Here is an 18546-nt window from a genome sequence, read left to right on the forward strand (position 1 = left end):
ACCATGTAGTAGGTAGGTATGGTGGACACAAGTGGCATAGTGTTTGGCTCAAGGTTTTGGATGCACGAGAAGTAATCCCTCTCAATACAAGGCTTAGGCTAGCAAGGTTGTTTGAAGCAAACACAAGTATGAACCGGTACAGCAAAACTTACATAAGAACATATTGCAAGCATTATAAGACTCTACACTGTCTTCCTTGTTGTTCAAACCCTCTCCAGAAAATATCTAGACTTAGAGAGACCAATCATGCAAACCAAATTTCAACAAGCTCTACAGTATTTCTTCACTAATAGGTGCAAAGTACATGATGCAAGAGCTTAAACATGAGCACAACAATTGCCAAGTATCAAATTATTCAAGACATTATACCAATTACCACATGTAGCATTTTCTGTTTCCAACCACATAACAATTAACGAAGCAGTTTCAACCTTCGCCATGAACATTAAAAGCTAAGAACACATGTGTTCATATGAACCAGCGGAGCGTGTCTCTCTCCCACACAAGCATTTATTCAAGCAAAACAAAAATGAAAACAAACAGACGCTCCAAGTAAAGTACATAAGATGTGACGGAATAAAAATATAGTTTCAATAGAAGAAACCTGATAAGTTGATGAAGAAGGGGATGCCTTGGGCATCCCCAAGCTTAGACGCTTGAGTCTTCTTGAAATATGCAGGGATGAACCACGGGGGCATCCCCAAGCTTAGACTTTTCACTCTTCTTAATCATATATCATCCTCCTCTCTTGACCCTTGAAAACTTCCTCCACACCAAACTCAAAACAAACTCATTAGAGGGTTAGTGCATAATCAGAAACTCACATGTTCAGAGGTGACACAATCATTCTTAACACTTCTGTACATTGCACAAAGCTACTGGAGGTTAATGGAACAAAGAAATCCATCCAACACAGCAAAAGAGGCAATGTGAAATAAAAGGCAGAATCTGTCAAAACGTAACGAGTCCGTAAAGACAAATTTTTTAGAGGCACCAGACTTGCTCAGATGAAAATGCTAAAATTGAATGAAAGTTGCGTACATATCTGAGGATCACGCACGTAAATTGGCTTATTTTTCTGAGTTACCTACAGACGTAGGGACTCAATTTCGTGACAGCAAGAAAACTGTTTCTGCGCAGTAATCCAAATCTAGTATCAACTCTACTATCAAAGACTTTACTTAGCACAACAATGCAATAAAACTAAGATAAGGAGAGGTTGCTACAGTAGTAACAACTTCCAAGACACAAATATAAAACAAAAGTACTGTAGTAAAATAAAAACATGGGTTATCTCCCAAGAAGTGCTTTCTTTATAGCCATTAAGATGGGCTCAGCAGTTTTAATGATGCACTCGCAAGAAATAAAAGTTGAAGCAAAAGAGAGCATCAAAAAGCAAATATGAAACACTTTTAAGTCTAACCCACTTCCTATGAAAAGTAATCTTGTAAATAAACAAATTCATGAAGCATAATGCAACAAGCATAGAAAGATAAAACAAGTGCAGCTTCAAGATTTTCAGCATATAGAGAGGTGTTTTAGTAACATGAAAATCTCTACAACCATATTTTCCTCTCTCATAATAACTTTCAGTAGTGTCATGAGCAAACTCAACAATATAACTATCACATAAAGCATTCTTATCATGAGTCTCATGCATAAAAGTATCATTACTCTCCACATAAGCATAATCATTCTTATTAATTGTAGTGGGAGCAAATTCAACAAAGTAGCTATCATCAAATATAGGAGGCATATTGTAATCATAATCAAATTTATCCTCCATAGTAGGTGGCACCAAAAGGCTACTATCATTATAATCATCATAAATAGGAGGCAAAGTATCATCAAAGAAAATTTTCTCCTCAATGCTTGGGGGACTAAAAATATCATGCTCATCAAAACCAGCTTCCCCAAGCTTAGAATTTTCCATATCATTAGCAACAATGGTGTCCAAAGCGTTCATACTAATATGTTCCATGGGTTTTTTAATTTCCGCATCAAACCATCCATGTCTTAAATCAGGAAATAGAATAAGAAGCTCATTGTTGTCCATTATGCCTAACTAGTGTAAACAAGAAACAAAAAGATGCAATTGCAGGATCTAAAGGAAATAGCTTCGAGCAATCACAACGGTACCAGAAAAGTGTTTGGTTACGTGGGACCGGAGTGTGAATGCCTTTTACCTTTCCTCCCCGGCAACGGCGCCAGAAAAGTGCTTGATGTCTACGCACGCTTCTTTTCCTGTAGACAGTGTTGGGCCTCCAAGAGCAGAGGTTTGTAGAACAGCAGCAAGTTTTCCCTTAAGTGGATCACCCAAGGTTTATCGAACTCAGGGAGGAAGAGGTCAAAGATATCCCTCTCAAGCAACCCTGCAACCACAATACAAGAAGTCTCTTGTGTCCCCAACACACCTAATACACTTGTCAGATGTATAGGTGCACTAGTTCGGCGAAGAGATAGTGAAATACAGGTGGTATGAATGTATATGAGCGAGTAGTAACGAGCGCCGTAAAAGTGCTTGTTGGCGTGTAGTAAGTAAACATGCAGCAGAACGATAAGTAAACAGAGATTGCAGTATTTGGAAACAAGGCCTAGGGATTATACTTTCACTAGTGGACACTCTCAACATTGATCACATAACAGAATAGATAAATGCTATACTCTACACTCTCTTGTTGGATGATGAACACCACTAATTGTGTAGGATTACACGAACCCTCAATGCCGGAGTTAACAAGCTCCACAATATTCGATATTCATGTTTAAATAACCTTAGAGTGCATGATAGATCAACACAACTAAACCAAGTACTAACATAGCATGCACACTGTCACCATCACACTATGAAGGAGGCATAGATCACATCAATACTATCATAGCAATAGTTAACTTCATAGTCTACAAGAGATCACAATCATAACCTACGCCAAGTACTACACGATGCACACACTGTCACCATTACACCGTGCAGGAGGAATAGAGTACTTTTATAAAATCACTAGAGTAGCACATAGATGAATAGTGGTACAAAACACATTGCAATCATAAAGGGGTATAAATAAGCACTTCACTATGCTATTCATAACAGTGAATAAGTATTCTGTGAAATATAGCCTAAGAGACCCACACGGTGCACACACTGTCACCTTTACACACGTGGGACAAGGAGTCTCCGGAGATCACATAAGTAAAATCCACTTGACTAGCATAATGACATCTAGATTACAAGCATCATCATATGAATCTCAATCATGTAAGGCAGCTCATGAGATTATTGTATTGAAGTACATAGGAGAGAGATTAACCACATAGCTACCGGTACAGCCCTTAGCCTCGATGGAGAACTACTCCCTCCTCATGGGAGACAACAGTGGTGATGAAGATGGCGGTGGTGTCGATGGAGGAGCCTTCCGGGGGCACTTCCCCGTCCCGGCGGTGTGCCGGAACAGAGAGTCCTGTCCCCCAGATCTTGGCTTCGCGATGGCGGCGGCTCTGGAAGGTTTCTCGTACCGTGGCTTTTCCGTATCGAAGATTTAGGTCAGGGACCTTTAAATAGGCGAAGAGGCGGAGTCGGAGGGCTGACGAGGCGACGACACACTAGGGTGGCGCGGCCAGGGCCTGGGCCGCACCACCTGCATGTGTGGGGCCCACAAGGCCCTCCTCTGGCGGCTCTCGGGTGTTCTGGAAGCTTCGTGGAATTCTAAGATGCTGGGCGTTGATTTCGTCTGATTCCGAGAATATTTCCTTACTAGGATTTCTGAAACCAAAAACAGCGAACAACAGAATCGGCCCTTTGGCATCTCGTCAATAGGTTAGTTCCGGAAAACGCATAAAATCATCATAAAGTATGTATAAAACATGTAGGTATTGTCATAAAACAAGCATGGAACATAAGAAATTATCGATACGTTGGAGACGTATCAGAGCTCAATTAGTAGCTGGCGCCAGGTTTGCCCTTATCATGCTTCAAATCTGCCACTCAAAACTTGACATGACCCAGGTGGTCGAAAAAGTTCATGATAGGTTAAAACAACGAAGAGTTGGTGTCGACAGAATTGATGCAAAAGTTACGCCTGTAGCCGAAGAAATAATTGGCGATCTTCTTCGGATGGATGCCGACTTTTTTGCAGATGGCCATTATGCCGATTTCCTGGGCGCCTCTGCTGAAGAAGGCAAAGTCACTCTTGACGATATATTGAAGCATGACTAGTTTTATTTTTTCAATAGATAACTTTCTTTATCGAGAGGATTTGTAACTATACTGTGTAACAAAGATTTTGTTTTCTAGCCCCCGAGTATTTCGGTGGCGATTTTCTTTATTGTACTTTGCGAGGTTTGAACCAAGGCAAATATGTAGTTCTCGTGGGTATGAGCCCCCGAGCTTTTTGTTGATCACTATTTTGTATCTTTTATTGTCTTGCGAGGTATTTTATACCAAGGCAAAACTATCTTTTGTACTTTTGAAGAACTATATTGTATTTTGTCGGGCTTTTAGCCCCCGAGCGTGTTGAAGAAAAAGATGTATGTCATCACTATCTTTACTATATTGCAGCACCGCGTGCCCGCCTCATTAAAAACCTTTCCAGCCCCACTCGGTGCCCTGAAAAGGAAAATAGTGCGTCTGAAAGCTCGCGGGCGTTTCAGTACATTGTATTTTTACACAGGAGGATCTATATTTCGACTCTAGGCGTAGAACCGCCTGAGTTGCGCCACGTTCCAGGGGTTTTGCTCGACAACCCCTGTCTTCTTGTCCTTTATCATGTATGCTCCTCCTCCGATTACTTATGTGACGATGTAAGGGCCAAGCCATGGCGACTCGAGCTTCTCATGACTTTTTTGCGTAAGCCGAAGAACTAAGTCTCCCACCTGAAAGGATCTTGGTCGCAAACGTCGACTGTGGTAGTTCTTCAAGTCTTGCTGATACTTGGTCACCCGTGAGAGTACTTCATCTCGAGCTTCGTCAAGTGCATCGACATCATCCTCCAGTGCTTTTCTCGAAACTTCTTCATCATATTCCGTGACTCGCGGAGAATCGTGCTCTATCTCGATTGGTAATATTGCTTCCGCTCCATGGACCAGAAAGAACAGAGTTTCTTGTGTCGCTGTATTTGGTGTTGTTCGTATACTCCATAACACACTAGGCAACTCTTCTGGTCAGGTGTGTCGAGCTTTTTCCAGTGGTTCCAATAAACGCTTCTTGATACCATTGCAGATGATACCATTAGCTTTCTCGACTTGGCCACTGGTCTGCGGGTGCGCAACCGACGCAAAGTGCAGTTTGATGCCTACTTCTGCACAGTAGTCCTTGAATTCATGGGATGTGAAGTTACTACCATTATCCGTGACGATGCTGTGAGGTACTCCAAACCTGAAAACGATACTTTTTACGAATTTAACGGCAGATGCTCCGTCTGGTGAGTTTATCAGCTTCGCTTCTATCCACTTTGTGAATTTGTCGACAGCGACGAGCATGTACTCGTATCCTCCTGGCGAAGCTTTGTGTAGCTTACCCACCATATCGAGGCCCCATTGAGCAAAAGGCCAAGACAATGGTATTGTCATTAATTCTGCTGCCGGAGATTGAGGTTTTGCGGCAAATCTCTGGCACGCGTCGCAAGTACGAACTATTTCTTTCGCATCCTCAATTGCTGTCAGCCAATAAAACCCTGCTCTGAAAACCTTGGCTGCTATAGCTCGACTGCTTGCATGATGACCACAAATTCCTTCGTGTACATCCTTCAAGATCATCCTTCCTTCCTCAGGTGTGACGCACCTTTGTAGCACTCCCGAAATACTTCGTTTGTATAACTCTCCTTTGACCACAGTAAAAGCTTTAGATCGTCTAATAACTCGCCTTGCTTCAACTGGATCGTCGGGTATTTCTTTCCTTAGGATGTATGATATGTACACCTGCATCCATGGTATCTGTACCATCATAACCAGGTCCTGTTCCTCTTCTTCTTCTGGTGCCTCTTTTGCAGCCCCCGAGGGTTTCTTTTCCTTCTCCTTCTTTTTTGGTTTTGTCGACTTCGTAGATCTCTCAGCTATCTCCTCCCAAAATACGCCTGGTGGAATTGGGAGACATTGCGACCCGATGTTGGCGAGAACATCGGCTTCATCATTACTCAACCTGCTGATGTGATTTACTTCGCATCCATCAAACAACTTCTCTAGCTCGTTGTATACTTCTTTGTATGCTATCATACTATCGTTGACTACATCACATTGATTCATGACTTGCTGAGCCAGCAATTGCGAGTCACCGAAGATTTTTAGTCGAGTTGTGCCACAAGCTTTCGCCATCTTCATCCCGTGTATGAGGGCTTCGTATTCTGCCTCATTGTTAGATGCGTTTGGGAACGTCATCCTTAAGACATATTTCAGCTTGTCGGCCTCAGGTGATATTAGTATCACGCCTGCTCCAGCTCCTTCCAATCTCTTGGACCCGTCGAAGTTCATAGTCCAAGTTCTCGATAAGTCCGGTGGTCCTGTATTTTGCAGCTCCATCCACTCTGCGATGAAGTCTGGTAGAATCTGTGACTTTATTGCTTTTCTCTTTTCATACGTGATGTCCCGAGGGGAAAGTTCTATTCCCCAAAGGGAGACACGACCTGTAGCTTCTGGATTGTTCAGTATATTGGATAAGGGCGCCTCATTGACCACTATTATCGGGTGTGCCCAAAAATAGTGCCGCAATTTTCTTGCGGTTGTAAACACTCCATATGCTAGCTTTTGGTACTGAGGATACCGCTGTTTTGAAGGCGATAAGACTTCGCTGATGAAGTATACAGGCCTCTGTACTCCATGGAGTTTCCCTTCTTCCTCTCTTTCGACAACAAGTGCTGTGCTTACCACCTGAGGTGTGGCCGCAATGTACAACAGTAGAGGTTCCTTCTCCTTCGGCGCCACCAAGATTGGTGGTGTCGAGATTGTGCGCTTGAGATCTTCGAAAGCTTTGTCTGCCTCTTCGTTCCATTGGAACTTCTCTCCCTGCTTGATCAAGGCATAAAACAGTAACGCCTTTTCCCCTAACCTGGCGACGAATCTGCTCAGAGCTGCGGCTCGCCCGGTTAGTTGTTGTATTTATTTTAACTTTGTTGGCTTCCTCATTGTTATGATAGCTTGTATTTTTTCTGGATTAGCTTCAATCCCTCTTGCTGAAACTAGGAACCCGAGAAGTTCTCCCGCAGGTACGCCGAAAGAGCACTTTGTTGGGTTCAGCTTGAGGCAGAACTTGTCTAGGTTGTCGAAAGTTTCCTTTAGGTCTTCGATCAACGTTGCCCCTTTCTTTGTTGTTATGACGACATCGTCGATGTATACTTGTACGTTTTTTTCCAATCTGTGTTGCTAGGCACTTCTGCATCATCCGCTGATATGTTGCTCCCGCGTTTTTTAAACCAAACGGCATTGTTTTGTAGCAAAACACGCCATAAGGTATTATGAACGCTGTCTTGACCTCATCTTCTTCTTTTAATCTGATCTGGTTATAACCAGAATATGCGTCCAGGGAGGAAAGACGTTCGCAGCCTGCCGTGGAGTCGATAATTTGATCGATCCTTGGGAGGGGAAGTGATCCTTTGGGCAATGTTTATTTAGACACGTGAAGTCGACGCACATGCGAAGGACTTTCGTGTTTTTCTTCGGCACCAGCACTGGGTTAGCTACCCAGGTGGCCTCTGTATGTAATTCCTTGATGAATCCAGCTTCTCTCAGTCTATCAATTTCCGACAGCATAGCTTTGCGGTTTGGTTCCGAAAAACGCCGCAAAGGTTGTTTGATTGGTCTCGCTATTGGATCCAAATTTAGGTGGTGCTCGGCAAGTTCCCTGGGTACTCCTGGCATGTCAGCTGGACACCATGCGAAGATTTTCCAGTGCTCACGGAGGAACTCGACGAGCGCGCTTTCCTATGCGAGGTCCATGTCTGTTGCGATGGACGTCGTCTTTTTCGGATCTATCGGGTGAATCTGTACTTCCTTAGAATCTTTCGTAGTGCTGAAGGTTGGCTCCCTGAGAGGCCTTCCTACATCTGGTAACACGTCATAATCAGTTGTGAGCCTTGACGCCATATACTCTGCTTGCATCCCGAAAGTTTCTGACAGCCTATGGAAATCTTTGTCGCACTTATCAGCTAACGCAAAGCTGCCTTTGACTGTAATTGGTCCCTTAGGACCAGGTAGCCTCCATAACAGGTATGTGTAATGTGGTACCGCCATAAACCTGGCTTATGCTGGTCGTCCCAACAAGGCGTGGTATTGCGACGGGAAATCAACGACTTCAAACTCCAGCCTCTCTATTCTGTAGTTTTCTTGAGTACCAAACTGAACGTCGAGGTTGATCTTCCCCAATGGGTAACTTGGCTTCTCTGGTGTGATGCCGTGAAAACGTGTGTCCGTTGGCTTAAGGTTTGCCAAGGATATGTTCATTTTCCTTAATGTATCTGCATACATAAGGTTTAAACTGCTGCCTCCATCAATGAACACTCGAGATACATCAAACCCTGCGATCACTGCTGGTAAGATAAGTGCTGACTGCCCTGGTCGAGGAACTTGCTGTGGGTGATCCGCGATTGTGAAGCCAATGTCCTGTCCTGACCAATTTAGGTAGTCAATCGTTGGTGGAGGCATCTTCTCTGCCATGAACACCTGCCGCGAAATTACTTTCTGAGCCCTGTTAGAGGGCCTGGCCTTCTGAATCATCGACACCGCACCATTGGAATTGGGGTCGACATATGGAGGTGGATGTGGTGCTGCCGCAATCCTCAGCTGGTGCCGATTTTCGTCCGTAATTGCGGGAGGAGGTGGTAGGTGGATCTCACTCCTAGGTCCCTGAGGATTTCGACTTGCTGCCTGAGCATTGGCTTGCCCGGCGAACCTCAACATTGCTTGAAAGTTTCGGCAGTCCTTCTGCAAATGCCCCGACTGCCTCTTCCCGTTATTGTCGACATAGAAATGCATCTGACACGGGCCGTTCATCATATCCTCGGGAGACACATACGGCCTCTGGAACCTTGGCCCACTATTTTGCCTGTTGTTTCGGGAATCATCTCTATTGTCGTTTTGCTGCTCGTTGCTTCGTTGGTAGTTATCTCTATTGCTTCCTCCACTGCCTGCTCGAAAACCAGCCGATATTTGGCCAGGAGCATCGTAACTCGAGAACTGCCGGAAAGAACGTCGTCTATTTTGAAAATTTCGACCACGGTTCTCCTCTGGTGACCTATGTCGCTTATTGTGAACAGCATCTTCTCCATCCGCCCACCTGTTTGCTATCTCCATCAGCGCTGATACTGTTTTTGGATTCGTTCTTCCCAAGTCCTCGACGAAATCGCCCCGCCGGATTCCTGCCACGAACGCATCTATTGCCCTCTCGTCAGATATGTTCTCTGCCGAGTTTTTAATGATGTTCCACCTCTGGATGTACTTTCTCATAGATTCGTCATGCTTTTGTCGACACGACCTCAGTTTCTCTAGCGATGCAGGCTTTTTGCAGGTGGATCGGAAATTCTTGACGAATATCTCCTCGAAGTCATCCCAGCTGTCGATAGAACCTGGAGGAAGCTTCTTTATCCAAGACCTTGCAGCTCCACTCAGGTGTACCTGAATGCGTTGCATGGCCGTTGCCCTTGTTCCGCCTATCAGCTTCACCGTCTCGAGATAATCGACCAGCCAATCCTCGGGATCTTGCAGGCCATCGAATTTCTTGAAATTGTCGGGTAACTTAAACCCTGAAGGCACCCGAGTTTTTCGGACCCTCCTCGTAAAACATGGTAACCCACACATATCCTCTTCGGTTATGTCTGGAGAATGTCGATGCTCCCTTCTATTTTATCGTGCCCTGTCCACCCTTGCTTGAATTTCTGTGTCTCTTGCTCCGCTTGTTCTCTCGAGAACTGGCGCTATTACAGCAGGTCGTGGACTATTTTGCCTTGCTGATCCTTCAGGAGGTGAATTTACGAACGCCGCTCCCATGGCTCCAACTCCCGCCATGGCCATGTTGTACAATGCCTCTCTTGGATCTCCGGCAGGTGGTTTGGACGCGAGGATGAAAGCTTGCGTCGCCATGTACCCTGCTTCTGGTGTCTTAGGAATAATGTTCCCCCTCGTGTCTATCGACATAAAGGACATGCCGAGGTTTTGCACTAGATTTTCCCTCTCAGCTTCAGGTATGTTGTTTAGTCGAGACCTTGCCCTGTTGCGAGCCTCTCTGTGACTGCTCCCCGAAGTACCTGATTGTCGACTCAGTTCCGCTCTTCGTCTGCTCGATGCTGATGCTGCTTCTTGCCTCCTGTCTAGCTCGATTTTCTGTTTTTCGAGTTCTCGCCTGGTACGCGCGAGCCTATATTGGTATGCCTGTAACTCCTCTGGTGTCGCCGTTACAGTCATTGGCTCTGTCCCATTGATAGCTCTTTCCACTCGATCCCATACTGCCTGCGGAAATCGCACCATCTCTCGCGTTGCCGTGCCGATATATTTTGTCCCTAGGCCTCGCGTGAGATCCGTAGGATCAACGAACAGATTTCCCGCCTCGTCGAAGTTCTCTGATGTTTCCTCTTGAGGTCGGCCTGGTTCTCCGATCGCGTACATCTGATGATACTTTATTTTTTCTATTTTTTCGAGATCGGTGACACCATCGTGTGGACTGGCGAAGACCTTTCCCACAGTAATGGATTTGTCGATGAAGTCGAAACTGTCGACACTGTTAGAATCGCTGCTTATATTGGAGTCCGCAGACGACTCGAAGGACATGTCGCTGAAGATCTTGGCGAGTTTTTCGCTTGCCCTGGTGCTGATGAAGCGTGGCGAGGAGATTTTTTCGTCGCCTGACTCGACTGATGATGTCGAGCTCGAAAAATCGGGATCGACCGCTGATAATCCCGACAAGATCGGAATTTCGAGACGATACGCTCCTTCCTTCCCGACGCGAAAGTGGAACCTTCCGAACGTCATCTCCATGGGCTCCTCCAGATACGCATATGCATCCAAACGGGAGGGCGGGTGAGGCACAAAATCGACTAGACCAGTTTTGATCTGTTTACCTCTGTCCATCGCTTTGCTTGCAGTTGATGAAGTCGACGATCTTGAACGTGCCATCGAGATCAGCTCCTTGACACCTCTAATCCCCACGGACGGTGCCAATTGACAAGGGATTAACTTATCAATGCCTACAAGTTGTAGACTGGGTATTTGCTGGAAGTAGAGGGCAAGTAGATCTCGAAGGTTTCAGCCGAAAAGTACTCGACGATTATGAAAACTAGGGTGTTGTGAGACAATGATTCGATCCTAACTTTGTCCCTCGACTCCCCCTTATATAGGAGGCGGAGCCGAGGGATTCGTGATACACAAGTTTACAGAGTCCGGGAGGGTTTCTAACCCGTCCCGCAAGATTACAAGTCTATGTTTCCTAATACAACTCTAGCTTTCCTTAATTCTATCTTGGGCTTCCGAACTTCATATTCTTCGAGTCATGGGCCTTCAGCAAACCCCAGGTACCATCTTCAGCAGGCCCATTGGGGATGCCTATGTCACCGGGTGCTCACGTACCCCCCTGATCACCAAATCCACTCTCTAAAAGTAAAACTAAGAACACCAGTGTTCAATATGAAAAAGCGGAGCGTGTCTCTCTCCCACACAAGGAATGCTAGGATCTGATTTTATTCGAACACAAACAAAAATAAAAGCACACAGACGCTCCAAGTAAAGCACATAAGATGTGATGGAATAAAAATATAATTTCACTAGAGGTGACCTGATAAGTTGTTGATGAAGAAGGGGATGCCTTGGGCATCCCCAAGCATAGATGCTTGAGTCTTCTTTAAATATGCAGGGATGAACCACGGGGGCATCCCCAAGCTTAGACTTTTCACTCTTCTTGATCATATTATATCATCCTCCTCTCTTGATCCTTGAAAACTTCCTTCACATCAGACTCAAAACAATCTCATTAGAGGGTTAGTGCATAATCAAAAATTCACATGTTCAGCAAGGACACAATCATTCCCAACACTTCTGGACATTACCCAAGGCTACTGAAATTTAATGGAGCAAAGAAATCCACTCAAACACAGTAAAAGAGGCAATGTGAAATAAAAGGCAGAATCTGTCAAAACAAAACAGTTCGTAAAGACGAATGTTTTCGAGGCACTTAACATGCTCAGATGAAGAAGATCAAATTGAATGAAAGTTGTGTACATATCTGAGGATTACTCATGAATTTTTGCAGAATTTTTAGATTCTCCTACAGAGAGAACAACTCAAATTCGTGACAGCTAAAAATCTGTTTCTGCGCAGAAATCCAAATCTAGTATCAACCTTCTATCAAAGACTTTTACTTGGCACAACAATGCAATAAAGTAAAGATACAAAGGTATTGCTACAGTAGTAACTGATGGGATTCGTAGCATATAAAACAAAAAAAATTCCTACCACGAGAACGCAATCCAAGCCAAGATGCAATCTAGAAGAAGGGAGCAACGAGGGGATGAACGAGACTAACCCTTGAAGATTTCCAAAGCCTACAAGAGGAGGCTCTCGTTGCTGCGGTAGACGATCACTTGCCGCTTTCAAAAGCGCGTAGAAGATCTTGACGGTGCCACAATCGGGCAGCACCTCCGTACTCGGTCACACGTTCGGTGTTGATGACGACGTCCTTCTCCCCGTTCCAGCGGGCAGCGGAAGTAGTAGATCCTCCTCGGAATCTCGGCAGCACGACGGCGTGGTGGCGGTGGTGGTGGAGATCTCCGACAGAGCTTCGCCTAAGCTATGTGGGAGAGATAGGTAGGAGGGAACCGCTAGGGTTTGGGAGAGAGGGCGCCGGCTAGGGCAGCCTTGAGGGGGTGCGGCCATGGTGGTCTTGGTGTGGCTGGCCAACCCCTCCTCTCCCCTCTTTATATAGGTGGAAGCCCCAAGGGTTAGGTCAAAAGTCTCCGAATAAGACCCCAACATAAACCTTCCATATGACCAAACCTAGGGGGAGTGGGACTCTGATGTCTACGCACGCTTCTATTCCTGTAGACAGTGTTGGGCCTCCAAGAGCAGAGGTTTGTAGAACAGCAGCAAGTGTCCCTTAAGTGGATCACCCAAGGTTTATCGAACTCGGGGAGGAAGAGGTCAAAGATATCCCTCTCAAGCAACCCTGCAATCACGATACAAGAAGTCTCTTGTGTCCCCAACACACCTAATACACTTGTCAGATGTATAGGTGCACTAGTTCGGCGAAGACATAGTGAAATACAGGTGGTATGAATGTATATGAGTAGTAGCAACGGTGCCAGAAAATAGCTTGCTGGCGTGCAGTAAGTAAAGATGCAGTAGAACAGTAAATAAGCGATGATTGCAGTATTAGGAAACAAGGCCTAGGGATCATACTTTCACTAGTAGACACTCTCAACATTGATCACATAATAAAACCACTCTACACTCTCTTGTTGGATGATGAACACCACTAAATGTGTAGGGCTACAAGAGCACCTCAATGCCGGAGTTATCAAGCTCCACAATATTCGATATTCATATTTAAATAACCTTAGAGTGCATGATAGATCATTGCAATTATACCAAGTACTAACATAGCATGCACACTCGTCACCATCATACTATGAAAGGAGGAATAGATCACATCAATACCATCATAGTAATAGTTAACTTCATAATCTACAAGAGATCATAATCATAAACTACGCCAAGTACTACATGATGCACACACTCGTCACCATTACATCATGAAGGAGGAATAGAGTACTTTAATAACATCACTAGAGTAGCACATAGATGAATAGTGATACAAAACTCATATGAATCTCAATCATGTAAGGCAGCTCATGAGATCATTGTATTGAAGTACATGGGAGAGAGATTAACCACATAGCTACCGGTATAGCCCCTTAGCCTCGATGGAGAACTACTCCCTCCTCATGGGAGACAACAACGTTAATGAATATGGCGGTGGTGTCGATGGAGATGCCTTCCGGGGGCACTTCCCCATCCCGGCAGCGTGCCGGAACAGAGACTCCTGTCCCCGCATCTTGGCTTCGCGATGGCGGCGGCTCTGGAAGGTTTCTCGTACCGTGGCTTTTCCGTATCGAAGTTTTAGGTCAGGGACCTTTAAATAGGCGAAGAGGCAGAGTCGGAGGGCTGACGAGGCGACGACACAATAGGGGGGGCGCGAGCCCCCTCTGGCCGCGCCAGCCTGGCATCTGGTGGCCCTGTAGCCCCCCTCTGGTGCCTCTCGGGTGTTCTGGAAGCTTCGTGGAATTATAAGATGCTGGGCGTTGATTTCGTCCAATTCCGAGAATATTTCCTTACTAGGATTTCTGAAACCAAAAACAGCAGAAAACAGGAACTGGCACTGTGGCATCTTGTCAATAGGTTAGTTCCAGAAAATGCATCAAAACGATATAAAGTGTGAACAAAACATGTATGTATTGTCATAAAACAAGCATGGAACATAAGAAATTATCGATACGTCGGAGACGTATCAGCATCCCCAAGCTTAGTTCCTACACGTCCCGAGTAGGTAAACGGTAACAAAGATAATTTCTGAAGTGACATGCTACCATAATCTTGATCAATACTATTGTAAGCACATGTAATGAATGCAGCGATTCGAAGCAATGGCAAAGATAATGAGTAAACAACTGAATCATATAGCAAAGACTTTTCATGAATAGTACTTTCAAGACAAGCATCAATAAGTCTTGCATAAGAGTTAACTCATAAAGCAATAGATTCAAAATAAAGGCATTGAAGCAACACAAAGGAAGATTAAGTTTCAGCGGTTGCTTTCAACTTGTAACATGTATATATCATGGATAATTGTCAACATAAAGTAATATAACAAGTGCAATATGCAAGTATGTAGGAATCAATGCACAGTTAACACAAGTGTTTGCTTCTTGAGATAGAGAGAAATGGGTAAACTGACTCAACATAAAAGTAGAAGAAAGGCCCTTCGCAGAGAGAAGCATTGATTGCTATATTTGTGCTAGAGCTTTTATTTTAAAAACATAGAAACAATTTTGTCAACGGTAGTAATAAAGCATATGCGTTATGTATATTATATCCTACAAGTTGCAAGCCTCATGCATAGATTACCAATAGTGCCCGCACCTTGTCCTAATTAGCTTGGATTCACATGGATTATCATTGCATAACATATGTTTTAACCAAGTGTCACAAAGGGGTACCTCTATGCCGCCTGTACAAAGGTCTAAGGAGAAAGCTCGCATTGGATTTCTCGCTTTTGGTTATTCTCAACTTAGACATCCATACCGGGACAACATAGACAACGAGATAATGGACTCCTCTTTAATGCATAAGCATTCAACAACAGATAATATTCTCATGAGAGATTGAGGTTTGTTGTCCAAACTGAAACTTCCACCATGGATCATGGTTTTAGTTAGCGGCCCAATGTTCTTCTCTAACAATATGCATACTCAAACCATTCAACTCATGATAAATCACCCTTACTTCAGACAAGACGAACATGCATAGCAACTCACATGATATTCAACAAAGGTGAAATAGTTGATGGCGTCCCCAGGAACATGGTTATCGCTCAACAAGCAACTTATAAGAGATAAAATGCATAAGTACATATTCAATACCACAATAGTTTTTAGGCTATTTGTCCCATGAGCTATATATTGCAAAGACAAAGAATGGAATTTTAAAGGTAGCACTCAAGAAATTTACTTTGGAATGGCAGAGAAATACCATGTAGTAGGTAGGTATGGTGGACTCAAATGGCATAGTTTTTGGCTCAAGGATTTTGGATGCACGAGAAGTAATCCCTCTCAATACAAGGCTTAGGCTAGCAAGGTTGTTTGAAGCAAACACAAGTATGAACTGGTACAGCAAAACTTACATAAGAACATATTGCAAGCATTATAAGACTCCACACTGTCTTCCTTGTTGTTCAAACCCTTACTAGAAAATATCTAGACTTAGAGAGACCAATCATGCAAACCAAATTTTAACAAGCTCTACAGTATTTCTTCACTAATAGGTGCAAAGTATATGATGCAAGAGCTTAAACATGAGCACAACAATTGCCAAGTATCAAATTATTCAAGACATTATACCAATTACCACATGTAGCATTGATACGTCTCAAACGTATCTATAATTTCTTATGTTCCATGCTACTTTTATGATGATACTCACATGTTTTATACACATTATATGTCATTATTATGCATTTTCCGGCACTAACCTATTAACGAGATGCCGAAGAGCCAGTTGTTGTTTTCTGCTATTTTTGGTTTCAGAAATCCTAGTAAGGAAATATTCTCGGAATTGGACGAAATCAACGCCCAGGGTCCTATTTTTGCACGAAGCTTCCAGAAGTCCGAGGGAGAGACAAAGTGGGGCCACGAGGTGGTGACACCACAGGGCGGCGCGGCCTGGCCCTTGGCCGCGCGGCCCTGTTGTGTGGGCCCCTCGTGACGCCCTTTGACCTACCCTTCCGCCTACAAATAGCCTCCATCGCGAAACCCCCAGTACCGAGAGCCACGATACGAGAAAACATACTGAGACGCCGCCGCCGCCAATCCCATCTCGGGGGATTCAGGAGATCGCCTCCGGCACCCTGCCGGAGAGGGGAATCATCTCCCGGAGGACTCTACACCGCCATGGTCGCCTCCGGATTGATGTGTGAGTAGTTCACCCCTGGACTATGGGTCCATAGCAGTAGCTAGATGGTTGTCTTCTCCTCATTGTGCTATCATTGTCTGATCTTGTGAGCTGCCTATCATGATCAAGATCGTCTATCTGTAATGCTACATGTGTGTTTGTTGGGATCCGATGAATAGAGAATACTATGTTATGTTGATTATCAATCTATTACCTATGTGTTGTTTATGATCTTGCATGCTCTCCGTTGCTAGTAGAGGCTCGGCCAAGTCATTGCTTGTAACTCCAAGAGGGAGTATTTATGCTCGATAGTGGGTTCATGCCTCCATTAAATCCGGGACAAGTGACAGAAAGTTCTAAGGTTGTGGATGTGCTGTTGCCACTAGGGATAAAACATTGATGCTATGTTCGAGGATATAGTTATTTATTACATTACGCACCATACTTAATGCAATTGTCTGTTGCTTGCAACTTAATACCGGAAGGGGTTCGGATGATAACCTGAAAGTGGACTTTTTAGGCATAGATGCATGCTGGATAGCGGTCTATGTACTTTGTCGTAATGCCCAATTAAATCTCACAATACTCATCATGTCATGTATGTGCATTGTCATGCCCTCTCTATTTGTCAATTGCCCAACTATAATTTGTTTACCCAATATGCTATTTCTTATGGGAGAGACACCTCTAGAGAACTGTGGACCCCGGTCCATTCTTTTACATCGAATACAATCTACTGCAATACTGTTTCTACTGTTTTCTCGCAAACAATCATCATCCACACTATACATCTAATCCTTTGTTACAGCAAGCTGGTGAGATTGACAACCTCACTTGTTTCGTTGGGGCAAAGTACTTTGGTTGTGTTGTGCAGGTTCCACGTTGGCGCCGGAATCCCTAGTGTTGCGCCGCACTACATCTCGCCGCCATCAACCTTCAACGTGCTTCTTGGCTCCTACTGGTTCGATAAACCTTGGTTTCTTACTGAGGGAAAACCTGCTGCTATACGACATCATACCTTCCTCTTGGGGTTCCCAACGAACGTGTGAGTTACACGCCATCAAGCAGTTTTTCTGGCGCCGTTGCCGGGGAGATCAAGACACGCTGCAAGGGGAGTCTTCACAATCCAACCTCTTTACTTTGTTTTTGTCTTGCTTTATTTTATTTACTACTTTGTTTGCTGCATTATATCAAAACACAAAAAAATTAGTTGCTAGTTTTACTTTATTTACTGTCTTGCACTCTATATCAAAAACACAAAAAATTAGTTACTTGCATTTACTTTATCTAGTTTACTTTATTTACAGCTGCTAAAATGGGTACTCCTGAAAATACTAAGTTGTGTGACTTCACAACCACAAATAATAATGATTTCTTATGCACACCTATTGCTCCACCTGCTACCACAGCAGAATTCTTTGAAATTAAACCTGCTTTCATCGAATCTTGTTATGAGAGAGAAATTTTCTCGGTGTTAGTTCTGATGATGCTGCTGCCCATCTCAATAATTTTGTTGAACTTTGTGAAATGCAAAAGTATAAAGATGTAGATGGTGACATAATAAAATTAAAATTGTTCCCTTTCTCATTAAGAGGAAGAGCTAAAGATTGGTTGCTATCTCTGCCTAAGAATAGTATTGATTCATGGACTAAATGCAAGGATGCTTTTATTGGTAGATATTATCCCCTGCTAAAATTATATCTTTGAGGAGTAGCATAATGAATTTTAAACAATTGGATACTGAGCATGTTGCACAAGCATGGGAAAGAATGAAATCTTTGGTTAAAAATTTCCCAACCCATTGACTGACTACTTGGATGATCATCCAAACCTTTTATGCAGGACTGAATTTTTCTTCACGGAACTTATTGGATTCAGCTGCTGGAGGTACCTTTATGTCCATCACCCTTGGTG

This window comes from Lolium rigidum, chromosome 3 (assembly GCF_022539505.1).
Source record: "Lolium rigidum isolate FL_2022 chromosome 3, APGP_CSIRO_Lrig_0.1, whole genome shotgun sequence".
Taxonomy (NCBI): domain Eukaryota; kingdom Viridiplantae; phylum Streptophyta; class Magnoliopsida; order Poales; family Poaceae; genus Lolium; species Lolium rigidum.